Genomic DNA, 20,498 nt, shown 5'->3' with positions numbered 1-20,498 from the left:
TGTACTAACATATAATCTACTTAGTAATTAATAATTAAATATGCCATTAGTTGTAAATATTGTTTTAGTTTGTTTTTATCGGGTTTATTAAAAGCGTGTTGCAAGTATATAAAACTATAGTCGTGAAATCATTTTATGCTTCTATTCAATGGGAAAATAATTAAAAGGAAAGTTGTGGGGGATAATATATTGCTTCAATCCAAGAGGTCTCCTACATGCAAACTCTTGTGTCTATCAGTTTTTATTAATAAAATCATTGTAAAAATGGATCATCAACATATATTCATCTAGAAAAAATAAAAGATAGGGTTAAATCATATAAGTACATGTTACATGTATAAACTTTGAGAGAATTGGTCTAAAATATATATGCATAAGTTATACATGAAATTAGTAATGCTTTATAAGGGACAAGATAAATTGCGACCAAGAAGGAGCACTTTTTGTCAAATCCTAAAAATCACAGTAATAGAATGGAACTAAAAATTATTTGGTTCAAGATAAAATAATTGGAATTTTCAGTTTTTGACCCGAAGGAGTATTTTCTTGGATGTTATCACTACATTCTATGAGTTGATAACTTTCTAGTAGGAACTCGTTTTCCTAAGATTGAGTTTGTATTTGAATATTGTACCCCTAATAAGGTATCATTATAATTATGCCCAACAAACCATCCATATGGAAATGAATTTAGCTCACCATGATCCACCATGTAGAGTTAGTAACATAAGGGAATACACTAAAGACTTTTAGAAGCATCACATTATCAATAAAAAAACCCCAACCTTGATGGTTAATTGAGAGTGTTAAAACTCTAATAAGGAAAGGGAAATAGGTTCAACTACTATTACAACCATTTGGTGTTCTGTAGAAAATTAGCTACCAAGAGGAGAAGAGATATAATGAAGCAAACAAGAAAGATAATTGTGTAGAGAATTCTAGTACAACACAATATTTTGTAGATCTACATCAAGTTGTGTGAGCTCCTTATTTCTCTACATACTCTTTAAAAACTAAGAAGAATGACACAATGCTTCATTTTTTCTTAAGATAAATATTTGGTTTCAATATGTATCTTGCTATTGGTGATATATTTTTATGTCATAATAGTTAAAGAATATATATTTGTATGTTTTTATCTTTTTGTTAAATTGGTAAAAATATAAAAAAGAATAGTTCTACAGATAATCGTAGGCTCATTATTATAGCAATAATTTAAAGTCTATTTTGGGGAGCTAACCATTAATAAAATATCCAAGATGGCTTATAGATCATATTATTATGAAAACAATTTTCTTTGGAAATTTGTTTGGTTCAAGTGGAGTATATGCTTACCCAACACAAAAATTCTAAGTGCGAGAGAGAGATGTACCTTGTGGATATAGAGATCAACATGAGAAAAGTTAAGAAGAAATATAAAACCTCATATATGGAGAATAAGTATATTTAAGGAACCATTAATTAAGGGGACCTAATATTTGCAAGTTTAGAGTCTCAAGTAAACATAATATCCAAGGGCATGGCCTTATTCACAACTCATGGGCCTCCAAACTAGACATAAATTAAGGCCCATTTGACCATCCATCAGAACATTAAACCTCTCCTTTTAAATTAGATAACATATTTTTAACATTAATATGTTCATTAGGAAGGTTTATGGATAATTGCATATTTGTGCCTAATATCATTTATTTTTGTGGAATATTGTGAGAATATTGGGCAGATTATGAAGATCTAGAGGAGGAGATAATTTAGGGGCTTGCTCCCTACTATAGGAGGATCAATATTAAATAATAAATCAAGAATATATTCTGAAATTATCACACGGATTCTAGATATCCAATGATTGAGAAAATCTAGGAATGTGTTCCCTGTCATTTAATGCAAATTCCTAGTATTGGGAACCAGATCCATTATTTGAGGGATTTTGGTTTCCTCCTTTCATGGGAAATTCTTCCTAATCATTTTTTATTAGTATCAAGTCAAATTTTCCTCTAGGGGTTGATTTGTCTTAGTCTTATTGTGGAGAGAACTCGTATTTTTGCAGCTACACTTTCATTTCTTGCAAGGATGTAATTATATTGATGGAAATAATGAATATTGGTGTTGTGTTCAGCTTCTAAATCTTGTCCTCCTTCATAGGACTCTGATTTTCCTTGGGCATGGTCATCTCAGGAGCCTCGGATCCCTTTTGTATCATTTACTTTTCTTATTTTCACTTCTTATTCACAAGCATCTCTTGTTCTTATCTTTTTTCTATTTTTGCATTTAGTATTAATGATTTCTTGTTGTAGGATTGGGTTAAATGGTTGAAGTTATTTTGCAGGATCAAAAGCAGCATTTCATGATTGGAACAACTTTGGAACACCATAGTAATCATTGAGCTACTTGGATTAGTTTTCTTATTCCCAAATCTAGATTTCTGGAAGTCCCTTGTAGCAAATAACAATAAATTTCTGCTATTTTTTATAACATGCTAACGAGCTCCAATCGAGTTGAATCCACTTACATTAGATCACTAAAATATTCTAGTTAATAACAAAATTTAACCCATTGCATTTTCACTTGATTAGTTAGGCATTTGATAGATTTACTATCTCACTAGTTCTCGAATTTCTAGATTTTAGACTAATAATTTTATGTTGTTTTTTAGCATGTGTTAACAAAGGTCTTTTTGATTGGTTCCACTTAGAATGGAGACCTAAGACACCCTAGTAAATAAAAAAATTTGTCCCATCAAATTTGGATTTGATTTTCTTGGTCATTCATTGAACTATAACTCCTTGTAGCAAATCTGTAACATCTTGTAGTAGCTACAAGATCTCCTGTAGCAACCTTCCAACATGTATATACTTGCCCAGATTCGCTCAAAAAGCTGGTTTTGGTCCCTTAGGGTTGAATCATGACCCCTAGGCTATAAATAAATGGTTGATGAAGAATAAACACCAATTAGGACATGCCTTTTTATAATGTAGATGAGGCCTATTTATTTGAATTCATGCTCTTATGATTTCAATTACAATTTGTTGTTCTTACTTAGGATTATTTCTTTTCCATTTAAAGCATTTCCATTTCTGCAATTATTTTAGGATTTGATTTTATTACATTCACTCCATTACATCATGACAACGAAGGAAGGACACATTGTATGCTGCACCTATAGTGCTGATACCTCTTAAGTTTGTACGAACCCTAGGTTGATAATTAAAGTTTGTACCCTGAGAGTTGCAGCATTCTTGTTGCAATATTGAGGATTATCACTTTTTGGCACCGTTGTTGGGGAGGTGTCAGATTATGCATTATTTTCTTCCCTAGTTGTTTCATTTCTTTTAGTTTCTGAAAAAAAAACAAAAAAATTGGATTAGGCGTATTTCATTTCAAGAACAGAAAATTTCATTCTATTAGCATTCCCATTCAATATTTTTTTTTTAAACAAAAAAATACGTATCCAACTCCAACCCCCCATTTGATCACGTGGTGTAGTAAGAGCCATATCACCATTCATTTTTGCCACTAGAAGAAGAAAATGTGACAAAGAAGATAGGAGAAATGGATGGAGATGATGACAATGAGGAAGATCCTCTTGGATTTCCCATTCAAGGTATTGATGTTAGTGTGCACATGAAGAACATCCCTCCATCCTTTCTTCCAAGCTTTCATGGTCTAAGGTTAGAGGATCCAAAAACCTTTCTCTTTGAATTTGAAATCCTTTGTATATCTTATGGTTACTTAATAAACACTCAAAAATCGAGATTGTTTTTGGGAACATTGAAGGATAGAGCTCTTAAATGGTTCATGAGTTTAGGGACTAATTCAATAAGATCATGGAATGATATGAAAAAGATATTTCTAGAAAACTATAAAGATCATGATCTTAAAGAAGAAATCTTTAGAATGAATCAAAAAGAAAATAAGAGCCTTGAGGATCTATAGAGAGGTTCATGTATAATGTTAAGAGGGAAAAATTATATCATTTAGGATCTAACACACTAAAAAACCTCTTACTTAGAAAAATTAGGGATGAGTGGAATGATCTCTTTGATCTCATGAGTAGAGGTGATGTATACCAATTATCATTTGAATAAATTTGTGAAACATGCAAACACATGTCAAGAGGAAGGGCAAGAGTAACTAAATCAGCTTCAAGATCGATAAGTCAAGTTAAACTTGGAAATTTGCTTGATACCTTTAAAACATAAATTCTTAGAAATCTAACCAAACAAGTAGAAATGTTAAGAATGCAACATGAAGAAAAAGAAGATGTTGATATTTGTGTTGTCCATGCAGAATCACATGATGATAAATATCGTCCATCATTACCAAGGTTGAAGGAAGTTTACCAAGAGGACAATGGAGCAAGTCAATTGCCAATGCAACTATGTTATATATCTCTAAGAGGACCATGATAACTTATTTAACTTAATATGAGGCAAGAGTGATCTGAATCGGATCCATAAAAGACTGTCAAAGAACCTTGACTGTATCGAGTTGAAACAAATCCTTGAAAAATCCAAAATAGCAATCAAAGACACCCTGAACCAGCGGCAATGGCAGCCAGCGTGGAACGACGAGGACCTCGGTCAAAGCGCGCTGATCGAGGCCCATGGAGATTGCGCGGGAGGTTAAAATAGCCCTTGGGAGCCTTAGATCGGGAAAAGGAGGTGATTTTTGATGCGAAAAAATCACTAGGGAAACAGGGCCAAAGTGGAGGAGCTTTGGAAAACTAGCGGTATTGATCAGGGCACCCTTAAACGGTAAACGGTTTTGGAGAAAACGGAGCGATCCCACTCAACAATTGACGCATGGCGGTGGAGGTGAGAGAAAACCGTCATTGATCACGCACTATCGGTTGAGCAAGTCAACCATGCGAAACATGCATATGACGTTGGATCTGGGGGACCCAAATCGGACGGACGGCTGAGATTGCACCCGATGGAAAGAAGCGGAATCGACAGGGAATTAAGCCGTGTTCTAAAGGGATTTGGAATCCGTTTGACCACCACGGTGGAGTAAAAATGCATCCACGACATAACTGAAGAAACGAACTGATGAGAAGGCTAGCGCTATTCCCATGGGGACACGTGGCCACTTCCCTGAGCGTTCATGCTGACGTCGAACCGGGAACTCCAAGCGCAGCTGCAGAAGGGGAATCGACAGAAGCGAAAGAGGAACCGAACATGCATGGAAACGAATGGCTAAAAGCCATGAATAGAGACAGAATACGCAGTCAAGTCAGAGCAAGGTCCGAGAGACGAAGAGAGGGCAGCAGTTGAACATTGAGAGATAGAAACCAGAGAAGGAGGAAATAAAGCAAAGCAGAAGAGACAGAGGGTTGAGTTGACCAAAAGTAGCATCGAGCACCAGAGCTTGAAGATTCAAGCCATCCCATAGAGGAACCTGTCTGGACTGAGCATCACATTCGGCTCTTTCCACTGTATACCCGAAGGTCACAGAGCTGGTAAGAAGAAGAAGAGTCTGTGCACTCCAGTGGCTTGGGGAATCCAAGGAGCCACCCTTCCAAGCAAACCTGCTTTAGGAGAACTCACATTGAGTCCCTGTATTGTAATTCTCTTCTTAAAGACACAATAAAATAAGGCCACCATTGAAAGCTGGATCGGAGATGTAGCCCTGGAGACTAGGGTGAACTCCTTATTCAAATTCTTGTGTCTTTATGTTTGCTTACTGTATTTATCTGTTGTCTTTCCATTGACATGTTTTTGTATTGGCAATCTAATCGATCCGTTGCTTAAATAACATAGAAAACACACCACCACATGAGTCTGTAATACCTTTTGTTTAATAAATCTTTAATTGAGGTCACTCATAGGGTGATTGTTAGATCAAAGAGCCTAATTCATAATTTCAAGCTTATGCACATCCATCTCAAAGTAATTGGAACACACCCTTTCCTTGGCAACCTTGGCCATCTCAACCCCAAAACCAATCTTGGCAACAAGGTTGGAAAGGAAATTATGGGAGCCATCCACAATATCCTCGATATTTTCCTCAATATCCTCCATACTCAACTCCACTTTATCCTTACCATCCACCTCCACCACAACCCCAACCACATCCATCTCAAATATCCACTCCCACTCAACTACATGTACCACCATTTCCAAACCCACACAAGGAAGTAGCTCAACCCACTTACAATGTTGAGGCACAAAACTTCCAAATATCTCCTCTTGATCTAAATGGTATTCATCTTAGATCAGGAAAGATATTGCAAAAAAGAGATTCTATTGATGTCATTGAAGGAACACATCTAGAAGAAGAAGATTCAAATGAGAATACCAAAGAATCATGGCTTGAACTTGATGAAGATCAGACATTAGAATCAAATATTGAGAGAGTTCCCTCATGTTCACCATTAGGTCCTCTATGTATTCAAGAGAATACTCAACAAAAAGAACAAGATCTGAATTTCATGGAAGAAGACATCCAAGATTATCCAAATCAGCAAGTGGACCAGGGGCATCACAACTATATTGAAATATGGTTCTAGAAAATTGTTAAGTTGTAGCAACACACTCTTCTTCAACAATTCCTAATCTCATCTCAGTAAAAGAATTTGGTCTCTTATATTCAGGTACATGTGAAAGAATTCATTTCAAGCCTACACATCAGTTTATCTTTCATCTTGATGTGCACATGGCTCCATTGGAAGTATTCTTATACTTGAAAGATATTTTGTTTTTCAAGTAGAGTAGGGTAAAAAAAGATAAAAAATGAAAAATAAGAGAAAAAATAAAATTTCAGGTGAAAGCCTCCTTTGAGGTGCCTGAGATTGGCTCATTGATTGAAAACCTCCATGAGGCAGTCAATGGGTTGGAAAAAAGAGAGAAAGGAGAAAAAGAAAAGATCCTAGGTGAAAACCTCCTTTAAGGTGCCTAGGCAGACCTACTAGTTGAAAACCTCATTGAGGAAACTAGTAGGCCTAGAAGTAAAGAGAATAAAAAATAAAAACCTTTGCTCCATGTATCTCTCTCTCAAGAATGCGGGTGTTCTCCAACCTCTGTAAGAAACGAAAACAAGTTAGCCACCAAAAGAAAATTTGATCAAAACCCTAGTCAAAGGAAGTAAATCTTGGACTTTCTCCTCCTTTTCTCAGATGATCTAGAAGGATTAAAGCCATGTCAATCCATCACCCTCATCTATTTCCACCATCCACTCATCATTCCCAAGCTTTTACCACTCATTTTCCTTGATGTCCTAAAATGCTACAGGAAGATCCTGTAGTTACTACAGGAAACAAAAATACATAGAGCAAAAAATTATTTTTGTCATATCTTGAAAAACATGCATCTGTTTTCCAAGTTGTTTCAGGGGGAGATGCATATGAATGATAGTAACATGCCCAAGCAATTTCAGCAAATTCCAATGCACATGTTTCTAGAAATTGACCTGTATCACCTACAACCTTTTTTGAATTTTCTCGCTATTAGTGCATCCATTTGAAAAGTTGTTTCATGAGGAGATGCATATGGATGATGGTAACATGCCCAAGTAATTTCAGCAAATTCCAGTGCATAGTTTTCGTGAAATCTACCTCCATCACGTACATCCATTTTTAATTTTTCTCGAGATTCGTGCATTCAATGGCCAAGATTTTTTATGGGGAGGTGCATAAGAATGACAGAAACATGATCATAAAATTTTAGGTAAATCCATTCTACCATTTGGGATATATGGACAAAACAAGTCTGCTACAAGACGTCCTAAATTACTACAGGATGGTCGAGAAGAAGATACATGAGGCAATCTGATTGGAGAAATGGGTCAAAAAGTCATATATTCTTTAGTGAAGTTTGATATCAACACCACTTTGATCATTCATCCACTCCATCTAACAAAAACCCATCTTCAAATTCCACTCTACCTTACATGAAAAAAATTAGAAAAAAACATTTTCATCAACGTTTCCACCACCTCTTGATGATTTTAAGCATGTCCTTATACCTCCTATGACTTTCCATCAATCCCACATGTATCAATGAGGTCTCGAAGAGGAATTAAATGACTGCTATAGGAACAGGACTCCTCTTGTAAGTAGCTTGCATTATTACAACATAACTCAACATCAATTATTTTTTCACAGACACTGTAGAAGATCTAGCCACCTTGAGCAGCATGAAGCCATTTTTGAAGATTGAAAAGGGGGCATACCCTCCTTAAGAAGCAATCCATCCACTCCACTAGCAAAATATTGAACACTGGAAAGAAAATTGCACACAACAACCTTATTAGTTAAAGAATTGGCAAGTTATGAAGACCTGTGTAGAAGAAAGGAAAGAAAATTAACACCTCCAGCGAAGCAGGGATCAATCATCAACTCAGCAGCAGCATGGATGCCTCTACAACAACAATCAGGTAGGTACATATATGCAATATTATTGACCTCTTATCTTAAGCATATTATATTTAGAAAATTGTTTTTGATGCATGAGAGGTAAGGTTTTATAAAGCTAAGTATGGGTTAGCAATCTCAGCCACCCTCACCTAGGTAATTGCAGCTAACTCCCTCACTCATGCAATGTGGAAAAGTCAAATTAGGAAGGGTGGTGATTTTGAGGAATAGGGACAATAGTTAAAAGAGGAAATTTGTGCAAAGGCCAAGTCACCCAAGCACTCAAAGCACTCCATCCACTTCATATCCACTATATATCCATCATTCGTCCATTCCATTTCATAAGAAAAAAATAACATTTTTCAAGAAAAAACCATACACTCTGTCTCACCTTGAAAATTTCTTGAAAAAAATGCACAGAGCAAATCCTCTCCATTTTCACACAGCAACACTACTCCCTATGATCCCTAGAATTATTCTCTAAACCCTCTAAATCATTTCTCATCACTCCCATATAGTTAGAAGATGGTGAAAGAGAAGGAATAAGTGCTACATGAAGGCAGAATGTTGCTACAAGAAGGAAGAAGGGAACAAATTGTGTTAAAAACCAAAATGGCAATGCCTAAGAGAGACCTAATCAAAATAGAGAACTCCAAATCCCATTAGGGAATCATCTAGGCCACAAAAGAGAAGAAGAAGGCAATCACCATCAAAATAGAACTCAAACCACAGTGATGAAAAGAGGATTTCCAAGCGGTCTCTAATCTCTTTCTATATTGTGTCCAAGGCCTAAAAGATGTTATAGAAAGGGGAGAAATGCATGGAAAAGCCGGTCCAAAATGGAATTGAGGGGAATGGAAGTCAAGTTGAGGGCCTACCCTAGGCTCAGACTATCATTTCTGCTCAAAACAAGTTTAAACAGGCTACTACAGGCTTTCCTGTAGTTGCTACTGGAGTTACTACAGGATGTCCTAGTTTACCACAAGATCTCCTCTAAGGGCATTTTGAGGGTTCCAGAGGTGTCCAAATGGTGGAAAAAGGTAGCAGGAAATTGGAAAAAGATGTGGAAGACCTTTCCAAACCGAAAAATCTTAAAGAACCCATCTTGCATAAAGGGAAAAAGGTAGGAATGTACAAATCAAGGAGGCCACCATGGCCATGAATGAAGCACAATAAGGTCACTAATTTGCTCAGAGGATGAGCAACACTTTGAGCAGGGGGATATGATGGGCCTCCAAATTAGACATATATTAAGGTCCATCTGACCATCCTTCATCACATTAAACCTCTCATTTTGCATTAGATAATTTATTTTCAACTTTATTATGTTCATTAGGAAGGTTTATGGATAATTTCATACTCGTGACTAATATTATTTATTTTTGTGGAATAGTGTGAGAATATTTGGCAGATTATGAATATTGGAGGAGGGGATAATTTAGGGACTTGCTCCCTACTACAAGAGGATCAATATTAAATAATAGATGAAGAAGATATTATGAAATTATTGCACAGATTCTGGAGCTCCAATGATTGAGAAAATCTAGGAATGTGTTCCATGTCATTTAATGCAAATTCCTAGTATTGGGAACCAGATCCACTATTTGAGGGATTTTGGTGGGGAAAGTTTCCTCCTTTCATGGGAATTCTTCATAATCATTTTGTATAAGTACCAAATCTAATTTGACTCTAGGGGTTGATTTTTCTTAGTCTTCTTATGGAGAGAACTGGTATTTTTGCAGCTCCACTTTCATTTCTTGCAAGGATGTAATTGTATTGATGGAAATAATGAATATTGATGCCATGTTCAACTTTTAAATCTTGGTTTCATTCATAGGAATCTGATTTTCTTTGGTCTTGGCCATCCCAAGGGCCTCAAAGCCCTTTTGTATCATTTACTTTTCTTCTTTTCACTTCTTATTCACATGCATCTCTTGTTCTTGTCTTTTTTCTATTTCCACATTTAGTATTAATGATTTCTTATTGTAGGATTGGGTTAAATGGTTGAAGTAAGTTATTTTGCAGTATCACAAGCATCATTTAATCATTGGAGCAACTTTGGAAGGTGATATTAATAATTGAGCTCCTTGGATTAGTTTGCTTATTCCCAAATCTAGATTTCTATAAGTCCCTTGTGGAAAATAACAATAAATTTCTTCTACTTTTTAGAACATGCTAATGAGATTCAATCGAGTTTATTCCACTTTAGATCACAATAAAAAATTAGTTAATAAATTTTTTTACCCCATTTCATTTTCACTTGATTAGGTTAGGCATTTGATAGATTTACTAGCTCACTAGTTCTCAAATTTCTAGATTTTAGAGTAGTTAATTTTTGCTATTTTTAGCATGGGTTAATAGAGGTCTTTTTGGGTTATTCCACTTGGAATGGATACCTAAGACACCCTAGTCAATAACAAAATTTGTCCCATCCAATTTTTATTTGATTTTCTTGGTCATCCAGTGAATTATAACTTTCTGTAGCAAATCTATAACATCCCATAGTAGCTACATGATCTCCTATAACAGCCTTCCAACATGTATATGCTTGCCCAGATTCGCCTGAGAAGCTTGGTTTTGGTTGCTTAGGGTTGAATCATGACCCCTAGGCTCTAAATCAATGGTTGAGGAAGAATAAACACCAATTCAGACATGCCTTTTTACAATGTAGTTGAGGCCTATTTATTTGCATTCATGCTCTTAGGATTTCAATTACAATTTGTTGCTCTTACCTAGGATTAATTTTTTTCCATTTCGAGCATTTCTATTTCTGCAATTAGTTTAGGATCTGATTTTATTACATTCACTCCATTACATCATGATAGTGAAGGAAGGACACATTGTATGTTGCACATATAGTACCTCTTAAGTTTGTACGAACCTCGAGTTGATAATTAAAGTTGGTAGCCTTGGGAGTTACAACATTCTTGTTGCAATACTGGGGCTCATCAATAGCTGCTCTCCAAAAATGATCAACTTCTTTCTGGAGGAACTTGACCCTCATAAGAAACAAAAATTTCATGAGGAGCCAAGAGAAGAGACCGAAGAACCAAAGTTTGAAAAGTGGAACTCTAATAATAAATCTTATCAACATCTATTTAAGTGGAATAGAAGCTCTAGGTCAAGCCTTATGAAGTTATGGTTAATCTTGAATCATGGGCTACAATTGTCAAAGGTGTACTTTGTTGTGCGCAAAGTATGAGAGAAGTAGAAAACATATTTTACCAAGTTAATGTTAGAAGGTCATGGCAAAACTTAGTGGAAAAGGTATATCAAATAATTCACCCTATGGGAGAAACTACCACTAAATAAGTGGTAGGATTCAAAGACCTCCTCAAATTCCTATTTTACCTTAATGAGTATGAAGCAAATAAGAGCATTCCATGATACTACTAAAAATAGAGGTATGGATGGAGTGTACAATATTACAATGTAGACTCATTCTAGAAGAAAACCATTTAGTTTGGGATGAATTCCAAGATCCCATACATGGTCATAAATCACCTAGTTAGTTTGAACGATAGTCACATAAGAAGGAAAGTTATGTTATCCAAGCTTGGGACCATAAATGAGGGCTAGTGCAAGGGAAATACATTGAATCTAATCAGAAAAAGGAACTACCAAGTGGTTATAAGTAACTATATTAACATGGAGCTTCAAAAAAGGGAAAAAATGAACAAAAGGAAGTGGAAAATAAGAACAATGTCGTCACTACACATGTTTCCAAGGATGATAACTACTAATATAACCATTGCAACATTGATGGTCACACTAAATGAACATGGGATATATTTCATCTCATGTTGAATCCCAATAATAGTAAAAACGAATCATTTGCTCAGTGGTGAATGTTAAGAATTTGAACCCCTATGATCTTTCCATGCTAGATTAGGAAGAGGAACAAGTTCTACCTTTTGTAGAGGATATCGCACTATATACTTAGGAAAGTTTTACAAAATAGGACATAGTTTTTCATAAGAGGTATAGAACTATAAGACATGTGTAGAATGAACTTTAGCATATTAGGTTGAAATGACAGCTTCCAGACAAGGCTAAATTGTACACCCAAGAGAAGGAAGAGGAGACATTTTCTCACCTCATTTAGAAGAAGCACCTTGGGACAAAAATCATCCCAAAATGGGGAGGTATGATCCATATTGGATGATTATATTATTTTTCATGCATATGGTTACTTTCATAGTGGGAAAAGTGGAAGAATCAACTCATAAGACCATTTTTACTAGGGGTCCCAATTTAGCGAAATTGGGTTTGAAACCTTCTAGAATCCATTTGAGGCATTAAACAATGTTTTTTGGGGGGTAAAAATCTCCCACATCATTACAACATCCCTTAGCACTCTACACATAGATAAATTTCCAAAAACACAAAAATAGTCTTGATTGGACTCTGTATGCAAACATTATTCCACCCAAAATTTAACCTTGATGTTTTGACCACCATGATTCAAGAGGATTGTAGAAATTCCTTGTAGATTCAAACTGCAGACTAATATGCTAAAACCATTGACTTGAATCTACTCTACTCATCAGCAAAAACAATAAATGATCGATGAAATCATGAAGCATAAAAGAGAAAGAATTCAATCAAACGTAACACAATGATGTTATGGGGAAAGCCATAGCTGAAAACCCCTGCTATCTGTATATTACATTAGTCAAAAAATATGAAAATGTTATAATGTTTTTCTCAAGCCTGAGCAACCTCTGCACTATCTCAATCTATCTCAGTCCTTCCCAGACAAGCTCAAGCCAATCTTACCTAATTTTGTTGCCGACCAAGTCCCTATTTTCTTTCGCAATTTCCTAAGTAATTAGCCCATATTTAATTGGGAAATTCCACAAATATGAATTGTACAATCCTCATAGGCATTCCTATGATTGCACACACCACCTATACAGTTTAGATGGTTATACAACTGATAATACATTATCCCTGAACTCCAATCTCAACTGGGTCTTTCTCTGATCTGACATGCATGAGTTAATTATGAGTGAATATTTAATTTATTGGTGCATCAGTGTTGGTTACACACCACTAATGCAGGTTACACCCCACTACTGGATCTCCCAGTAATTACTCCATCAGTTGTAACTAATTTAACTAAATTTAACTCAGTTAAACTGAATTAAATAATTACAACTCAAAATAAACTCAACCAAACCTCCTAAAAAATAGGAGACACTCTACATGACTCTAGTTAGACTCCCAACTCAAATTAACTGATCGAACTAAGTCAAATTAACTTAGTTAACTATTACAAGTTGTCATGAGATGTGGAATTACAATTTAATTCCTAATTTAATTCAAGGACAAAATTAAATTAGGAGTTTCTTGTTGCATTTTAAACACTCCTTCTAAATAATAAAGGGATTATCTATTACCCCAATCCTACTTCTATGAAACTCAAATTTTCATCTTGATAATGCCTTTGTCAAAATATATGCATCTCGCTCCTCTGTAGGAATGTACTCTAGTGTTGGGTAGCAGAGGTCCCACGTAACAGTTTTAGGGCTTAAAGCCTATAAGTTAGGATGAAAATATTGTAAAACTCTAAAATATGCGGAGCACGAAATGTAATAGGTCGAGTCAAAGGGTTGTCCACCCAAGAAATAATATAGAATAATAGGAAGTAAGTCAGCCTGCCCATGGTCTACGGACCATGGGAATGTATAAATAGAGCGAGGCTCTAAGGGTAGAAGGCAATTTTTTTGGGGTTTGAATGAATCTTAGTGCTATGGGTCTGTGAAGATAGTATATTCTACATCTGTAAGTTCGAGTCAAGGGTGTTGGTGCGTAGATAGAGGCTCTACAGCTGTGTACGCAAAGGCCTGGTAGAGTCCGTAGCTGTGTGTGCGGACCCCTATAGCTGAGTGCGCAGGGCAGATCTGGTTGTATTGGCAAAAGAATTGAATAAAAGATAAGTTGGTTCTGAAATACTGTGTTGATTCTGAAATATCATGGATCTGGTTAATTTATGATTGATATATCTCTTTGATCTGTACGCTTATGCTTATGTTATGAATGTATGCAAATCTATAGCTTTTCTGGGTGCGCGCACTAGTTATCTCTATTAAATCTTTGCTTAAAGAATATAAAAAGTAGATCTGATCTATAACAACTCATTAATAATAAGTATTGAGGAATTGCCTTGTTTCGGATCTAAGCGGAAGCAGAGCGGTGCGAGGCCACAGAATGGCGTGCGAACCATCCAGACCAAATCAAGACATCCCAAGGGTGTGGAAACCTGGTTCCAACACCCTCCCTGCTACCTCAGGTGAGACCTCAGTCCGCACTCCGTGGGTTGTTGCCAAAAGGGCCCGTACCTGCAGGATTTGTTTGGCTAAATAACTCTTCTGGACTTGGGTTAGGCCCCTATAAGCCAACATCTAGCAACATTATTCTCCTTCACACATAATCTCGTAGATGATGATACCAAATGTCGATATGCTTGGATCGATCATGAAAAATTGGATTCTTAGATAGTTTGATACAACTCTAATTATCACAGTAAATCACTGTAGGATCCATCTGCTAACCAAATAACCCAACAAGGATCTTCCTCATCTAGATAGCCTCACAAGTTGCTTGACTAGCAGCCATGTACTCTACGTCTATTGAACTGATTGCAACTGATCTCTGCTTCCTGCTATACCAAGAAACTAATGCTGACCTAATACTAAATATTCCTCCTGATGTGCTCTTCCTATCGGATGGACTCCCTACCCAATATACATTTGTGAAGCCTTCAAGATTCACTTCCTTTGTCTTTTTGTATCAAAGACCAAAATGAGTGGTGCCTTTGAGGTATCTTAACACATGTTTAGCTACCTTCCAATAAATTTTGGTTAGCTTAATTATGGCTTGACTAAGCTAGTTAAATGAAAAACACATGTTAGGTTGTGTGTTCACCAAATACATGAGTGAACCCACAAGCTTTCTATAAATAGTAGCCTCCACTACTTCACTTGAAGTAGAATCCTCTTCCTTTAGTTTCCTGCTAGAGGAGTCTCCATAGGTTTGTTACCCTCCATGTGGAACTTATTTAGTATCTCGTTGGCATACTTTCCCTAAGAGACAAACAATTCCTCATCTCCTTGCCATACTTTTATACCAAGAAAGTAATTCATGAGCCCCAGGTCCTTCATCTTGAATTCTCTTACAAGATTCTCTTTGCAAGATTTTATCAGCTTCTCATCACCTGTAAGAATCAAATCATCATCATATAATACTATAATCAATAATTTACCTTCAACCACAATATGGTAAAAGTTCACATCTACTTCACTTTTGGTGAAGCCCAACCCAGTGAAATAGTTGTCAATCCTATTGTACCAAGCATGGGGTGCTTGTTTTATTCCATACAACACTCGCTTGAGTCTGCACATAGGCGACTCTCTGTTGAAGATCTCAAATCCTTCTAGTTGCTCAATATACACCTCTTCCTTAATCATGTCATTGAGGAATGTTGTCTTCACATCCATTTGATGTATCTTCCATCCCATATGTGATGATAGTGCTAGAATATATATGATTGATGATTACCTTTCTAATGGAGGAAAGGGCTCATCATAATCAATTCACTTCACCTCAAATAATCCTTTGGCCACAAATATGGCCTTTTGTTTCTCCACACTCCCATCTGCTACTTGCTTTACCTTGTAAAGCCATCTAGAACTCGCCACTGACTTGTCTGCTGGTCTTGAGACAACTTCCCAAACATTTTTTCTAATAATGGAGTCATACTCTTCAACCATGGCATCAACCCATACTTTTTTTCATTGCTTCCTCGAATTCGGATGGCTCAATCTCTACACTCTCTCTCATCAGAGCCATGTAGGCAGTGTACTAATATGGTGACATCCTTTGCCAATATTGTGAGGTGGGTTCTCCCACATTCTCTCTAGCATCATGCATCTATCAGCCTCTTTGGTGTACTTCCTTCCATCTTTGGAAGTCTCTCCATGAGTGGGTGCTTCCACTCTCTGCTCCTTTGCATGTGGATGATCCACATCATCCTGAGGTTCCTCCTTTGGAGCTAAAAGCTCCTCATCTCCATGTAAATAAATCTCCCTCTTAGGGGAACATCTCATAGCATTCTCTTCATCTAAATTCACATCTCTACGAACCACTGCCATCATGTTGGATAGAAGGTACACCTGATAGTTGTGAGGTGTATCAATGTACCCCACAAATATGTCGAACTCAGCTATTAGCTCTAGCTTTTCCATGCATCCCTAGTAACATGACAATATATTGATGAAAAAAATATCCTTAAGTGTGCCACATCTAGTTTCTTACTTGAAAAATCTTCTTCTGGTGTACACATCTCGAGAATTTGATGAGTGATTATGTTATGCAAATAAACAGTTGTGTTGCATGCTTCAGCCCACAAGTGCAACGATAGGCCCTGATCATGTAACATCACCTATGACTCTCCCATGATGCTTCTATTTTTCCTTTTAGTCACCCCATTCTGTTGTGGGTTATGAGGTGCTATTAGTTCCTATTGAATGCCTTATGATGCACAAAAGTTCTTGAATTCATTTGACACATATTCTCCATCGTCATTGCTTCTAAGAGATTTAACTTTCCTGCTAGCATCTTTCTCGACAAGTGCTTTAATTCACAAAATTTAGCAAACATTTGATCTTTCTTCTACACGAATAAAATCCAGCACTTACAAGAAAAATCCTCAACAAATATTACATAATACCTGTGCTTGGACGTGGATGTTTTCGATAATTCTCCACACATCTGAGTGAAATCAATAAAGGATCACTTGTGCTCGACTATCTTTATCATGAATGGAAGCTTTGGTGTACTTCCCCAATGTACACCCTTTACATGTATATTTATTCTCTAGTGTACCCTTGGGAAGTCTTGTAGAAATTTTTTTCATGATCTTTAAAGCTCCGTGGTGCAAGTGACCCAATCTTCTATGCAACAACTCATTGATGTCTCAACTCTGCACCTTTTCTGCTTTAGTGTTCAAATAAACATAGTCTTCTATATCCAATTTTTAGAGGTTCTTCACCCAAACCCTGATCTACTTCACCTGTCATGAGGATATGTGGCAAAGGCTAAATATCACATTGTAGCCATGGTCCTCCAACATGGCAACTAAAACCAAATTCTTCTTCAAAACCTGGAACATACATGACATCATTTAATGTGAGAGGAAAACCAAACCCCTTCTGAACAGTAACAATATCGATGCCAGTTGCGTTATACCTCCCATCATCGCCCATCTCGATGTGCATCTATAGGTCCTTCTCCTCCAAATCACTGAAGAACTCCTTGTTTTCGGTCATATGGAATGGCTCCACTACCCAGGTGCCACACACTACCCATCATCGATGTCACCATGCAAGTGATGAGGTTGAAATCTAGTTTGAATTGTTAAGAAAGAGGTTCACCTATCACTCCTCCTCAGCGCTTCTTACCCACCTTTGTGTGTGGAAACTTTGTATCATAGTATCCCAACTCGTGAAAGTGAAAAAAAAATTCCCTCCTTCTTGCCTCTCTGACTAGAATCTAATTTGGAATGGGATGAATTCCCCTTCCCTTCCTTTTCCTTTCCAGATAAGGCATGGTTCTCCTCATTATCATGCTTGGATAAGGATCCATCTTCGGTGTTCCATCGAATCTCTTCTTGTACCAATTCGGATCACAATCGCTCCCACTCTAGTAGCTTCTCCCTCCCATTAACTAAGTCCTGGTAGTTGTGCCATCTCTTGGGAATTCCTAGAAGTGATAACCTCACCAGATCGTCTTCAACAACTATAACAATGACACTTCCAAGCTCATCCCGACATTGGGTGAACTTGGTCAAGTACTTCAGTATTTAGAGAAAAATTCTTCGGCGAAAATCACATGGAATACCATTTGTCGACGCGTTTCGAACCAACTAGTGTGGTTCATCGTCAGGACAAGATGAAGAAACAGATCTAGCTCATCATGTTAAATAGTCTGAGCGGAGCCTCCAACAGCTACCTTGCCTAACGGCTAGTTTGACTCTAGGACCAGGGTTTTTTTACTAATGTAATATACAAATAATATATTTTTTGACTAATGTAATATACAGATAGCAGGGGTTTCCTAGTATGTCGTTATCATACTAGGAAAATGCCCTCACGCAGGAGTGGCGCCAAAAGATGTTCCATTACAGGAACTCTCAGTCAAAGACTCTTATCAGTATGACACAAACTCATGCATGATTATAATGAGCATCCCGCCGACATGGCATAAAAGGGATCTCAAAGCAAACATGCATGGCGACACATGAGTATCCCATTAACATACAACAAAGGGATCTCAGAACACAACATGACAAATCATGACAATACGTACATCACACAGATGATTCTGCATCACATCAAGCAGGAATCATGGAAATGAGTAAGAAACAAGATCCCACATCAAACATCAAGCAAGGACCTGTGCAACACAATGCATAGCAAAAGAAGTACATGAACACTGCATATACCTCACAACCAAGGGCCATCTGAAGAAGTGGATGTCAAAATGTTGAAGCTGCTCGGAACATTGATCTCATGACATCAATTGCATGGAAATGGTTGCTCACACATGAATGTTGGCACCTGAATTCCACTTAGAAAAGTGGTTGAAGAATAGAATGAGAAATATGAATGCACCATCAGATTTGTGGCGTCGAATAGTGCAAAATCGACTGTTCAATTTTTGAATTCTAAGAAGTTGAGAATTTGGGGCTCAAGGAATCTTTTAAATTCCCCCTAGATTCCTCAAAGATTTTTCTCCATGGGTGGACTGGAAATATGTAACTCAAATGGCGAATCTGATCTCGGCATTGCAATCCCTGTGGAAAACCGTGAAAAACAAGTATAAACTTGACTGTATTCCGACATGGCAAAATTTTACCTCCTCGGGAAAATTTCAAGGCTCATGGTTATGCTCCCTATTTTTTTTACAGCAATCATGGTTCCACATCCATACTAAAAATGGCCAAAAAATGCAGAACTCTAATAGAGAAATGGACAGCACCATTGCATTCATTGCGACGAGAGGTTTTGAATCCATATAAAATTTGACAAAGTGAAATTTCAGCCCTCTTGAAAAATTCATGGTTCCACCTGAATTAAAAATTAATTAAAAAATTAATTTGTCTCAAAAAGTGTGCCCACTCCTGGTTCCTCCATCTCTGCCCATGCACTGTGCAAAATGAAAGTTTATAGCATTTTTCAGGCGAAGTTTTCAACAAATCCGTTTGGGTGGATTGATAAGGGATCACATTATAAGGAGGAGGTCGGGTGGTCAAACCCTGACCCCTCCATTTTAATACGCAAAATTGTTTTAAAGAACTGCAATATATTCCTTTTGGGGGTCGGGTCCGCATTTGGTGGCCCACCCCTTAACTCCCGCAGCCTATGTATTATCCATTGTATTAATGGATGACGCATTAATTGTTTCAGGCTATATTGGTGGTTGCATTCACTGAGTGGTTGGTGCGCTGTCATATGGTGTATGGTTATGAGGCCGCTCGGTGGGCCGACCCACGTGGCCAGGCAAGTTCAACTCCTGTCAGCCCCTCCTTTATATGGAATCGTTGGTGGATGGGGGTGGTGGGGTTGGTGGCCCCCACCCCCTTTAATTATATATTTTTTTGTTTATATATAACAATAATGCATTTTTTTGAAATTCAGATTTTAAGCCGTAGGAGTCATTTTAACAACCCCACAATTTCGCTCAGAATCCTGCCCAGGTTGGCTGGAATCCAATGACCGGAAAAAGTCCAAATTGTGGCCTCCTTAAGCCTGCCCAGTCATCAAAAAGTCAACCCAACTTTGACTGCTTCTAACTTTCTCACTCGGACTCAGATCAATATTCCCCCAGTTTTCTCATATTTATGCAAGTACACTACATTTTTCAGAAAAAGAGGCATCAATATCTTTTCAAATTTGGGGATTTGTTAATAGAAGGAAAATGTTTCTTGCATATATTCTTGAATATATTACAACCATTATATATATTTGTCAATTTCTTTAACAGGTGAAATAGTAAAATGTGACAAAGGTTTCTTTAACATGTGAAATAGAAGATAAAAACCTTAGTTTGACTTCATTTATTGTTTCATCATGTTCATATCCAA

This window comes from Pinus tabuliformis, chromosome 2_1 (genome assembly GCF_031772625.1).
Source record: "Pinus tabuliformis cultivar Carrire ecotype Pingquan chromosome 2_1, CPIR1, whole genome shotgun sequence".
Lineage (NCBI taxonomy): Eukaryota > Viridiplantae > Streptophyta > Pinopsida > Pinales > Pinaceae > Pinus > Pinus tabuliformis.
The sequence above is the reverse complement of the archived record's forward strand: the minus strand, read 5'-3'. Positions refer to the sequence as shown.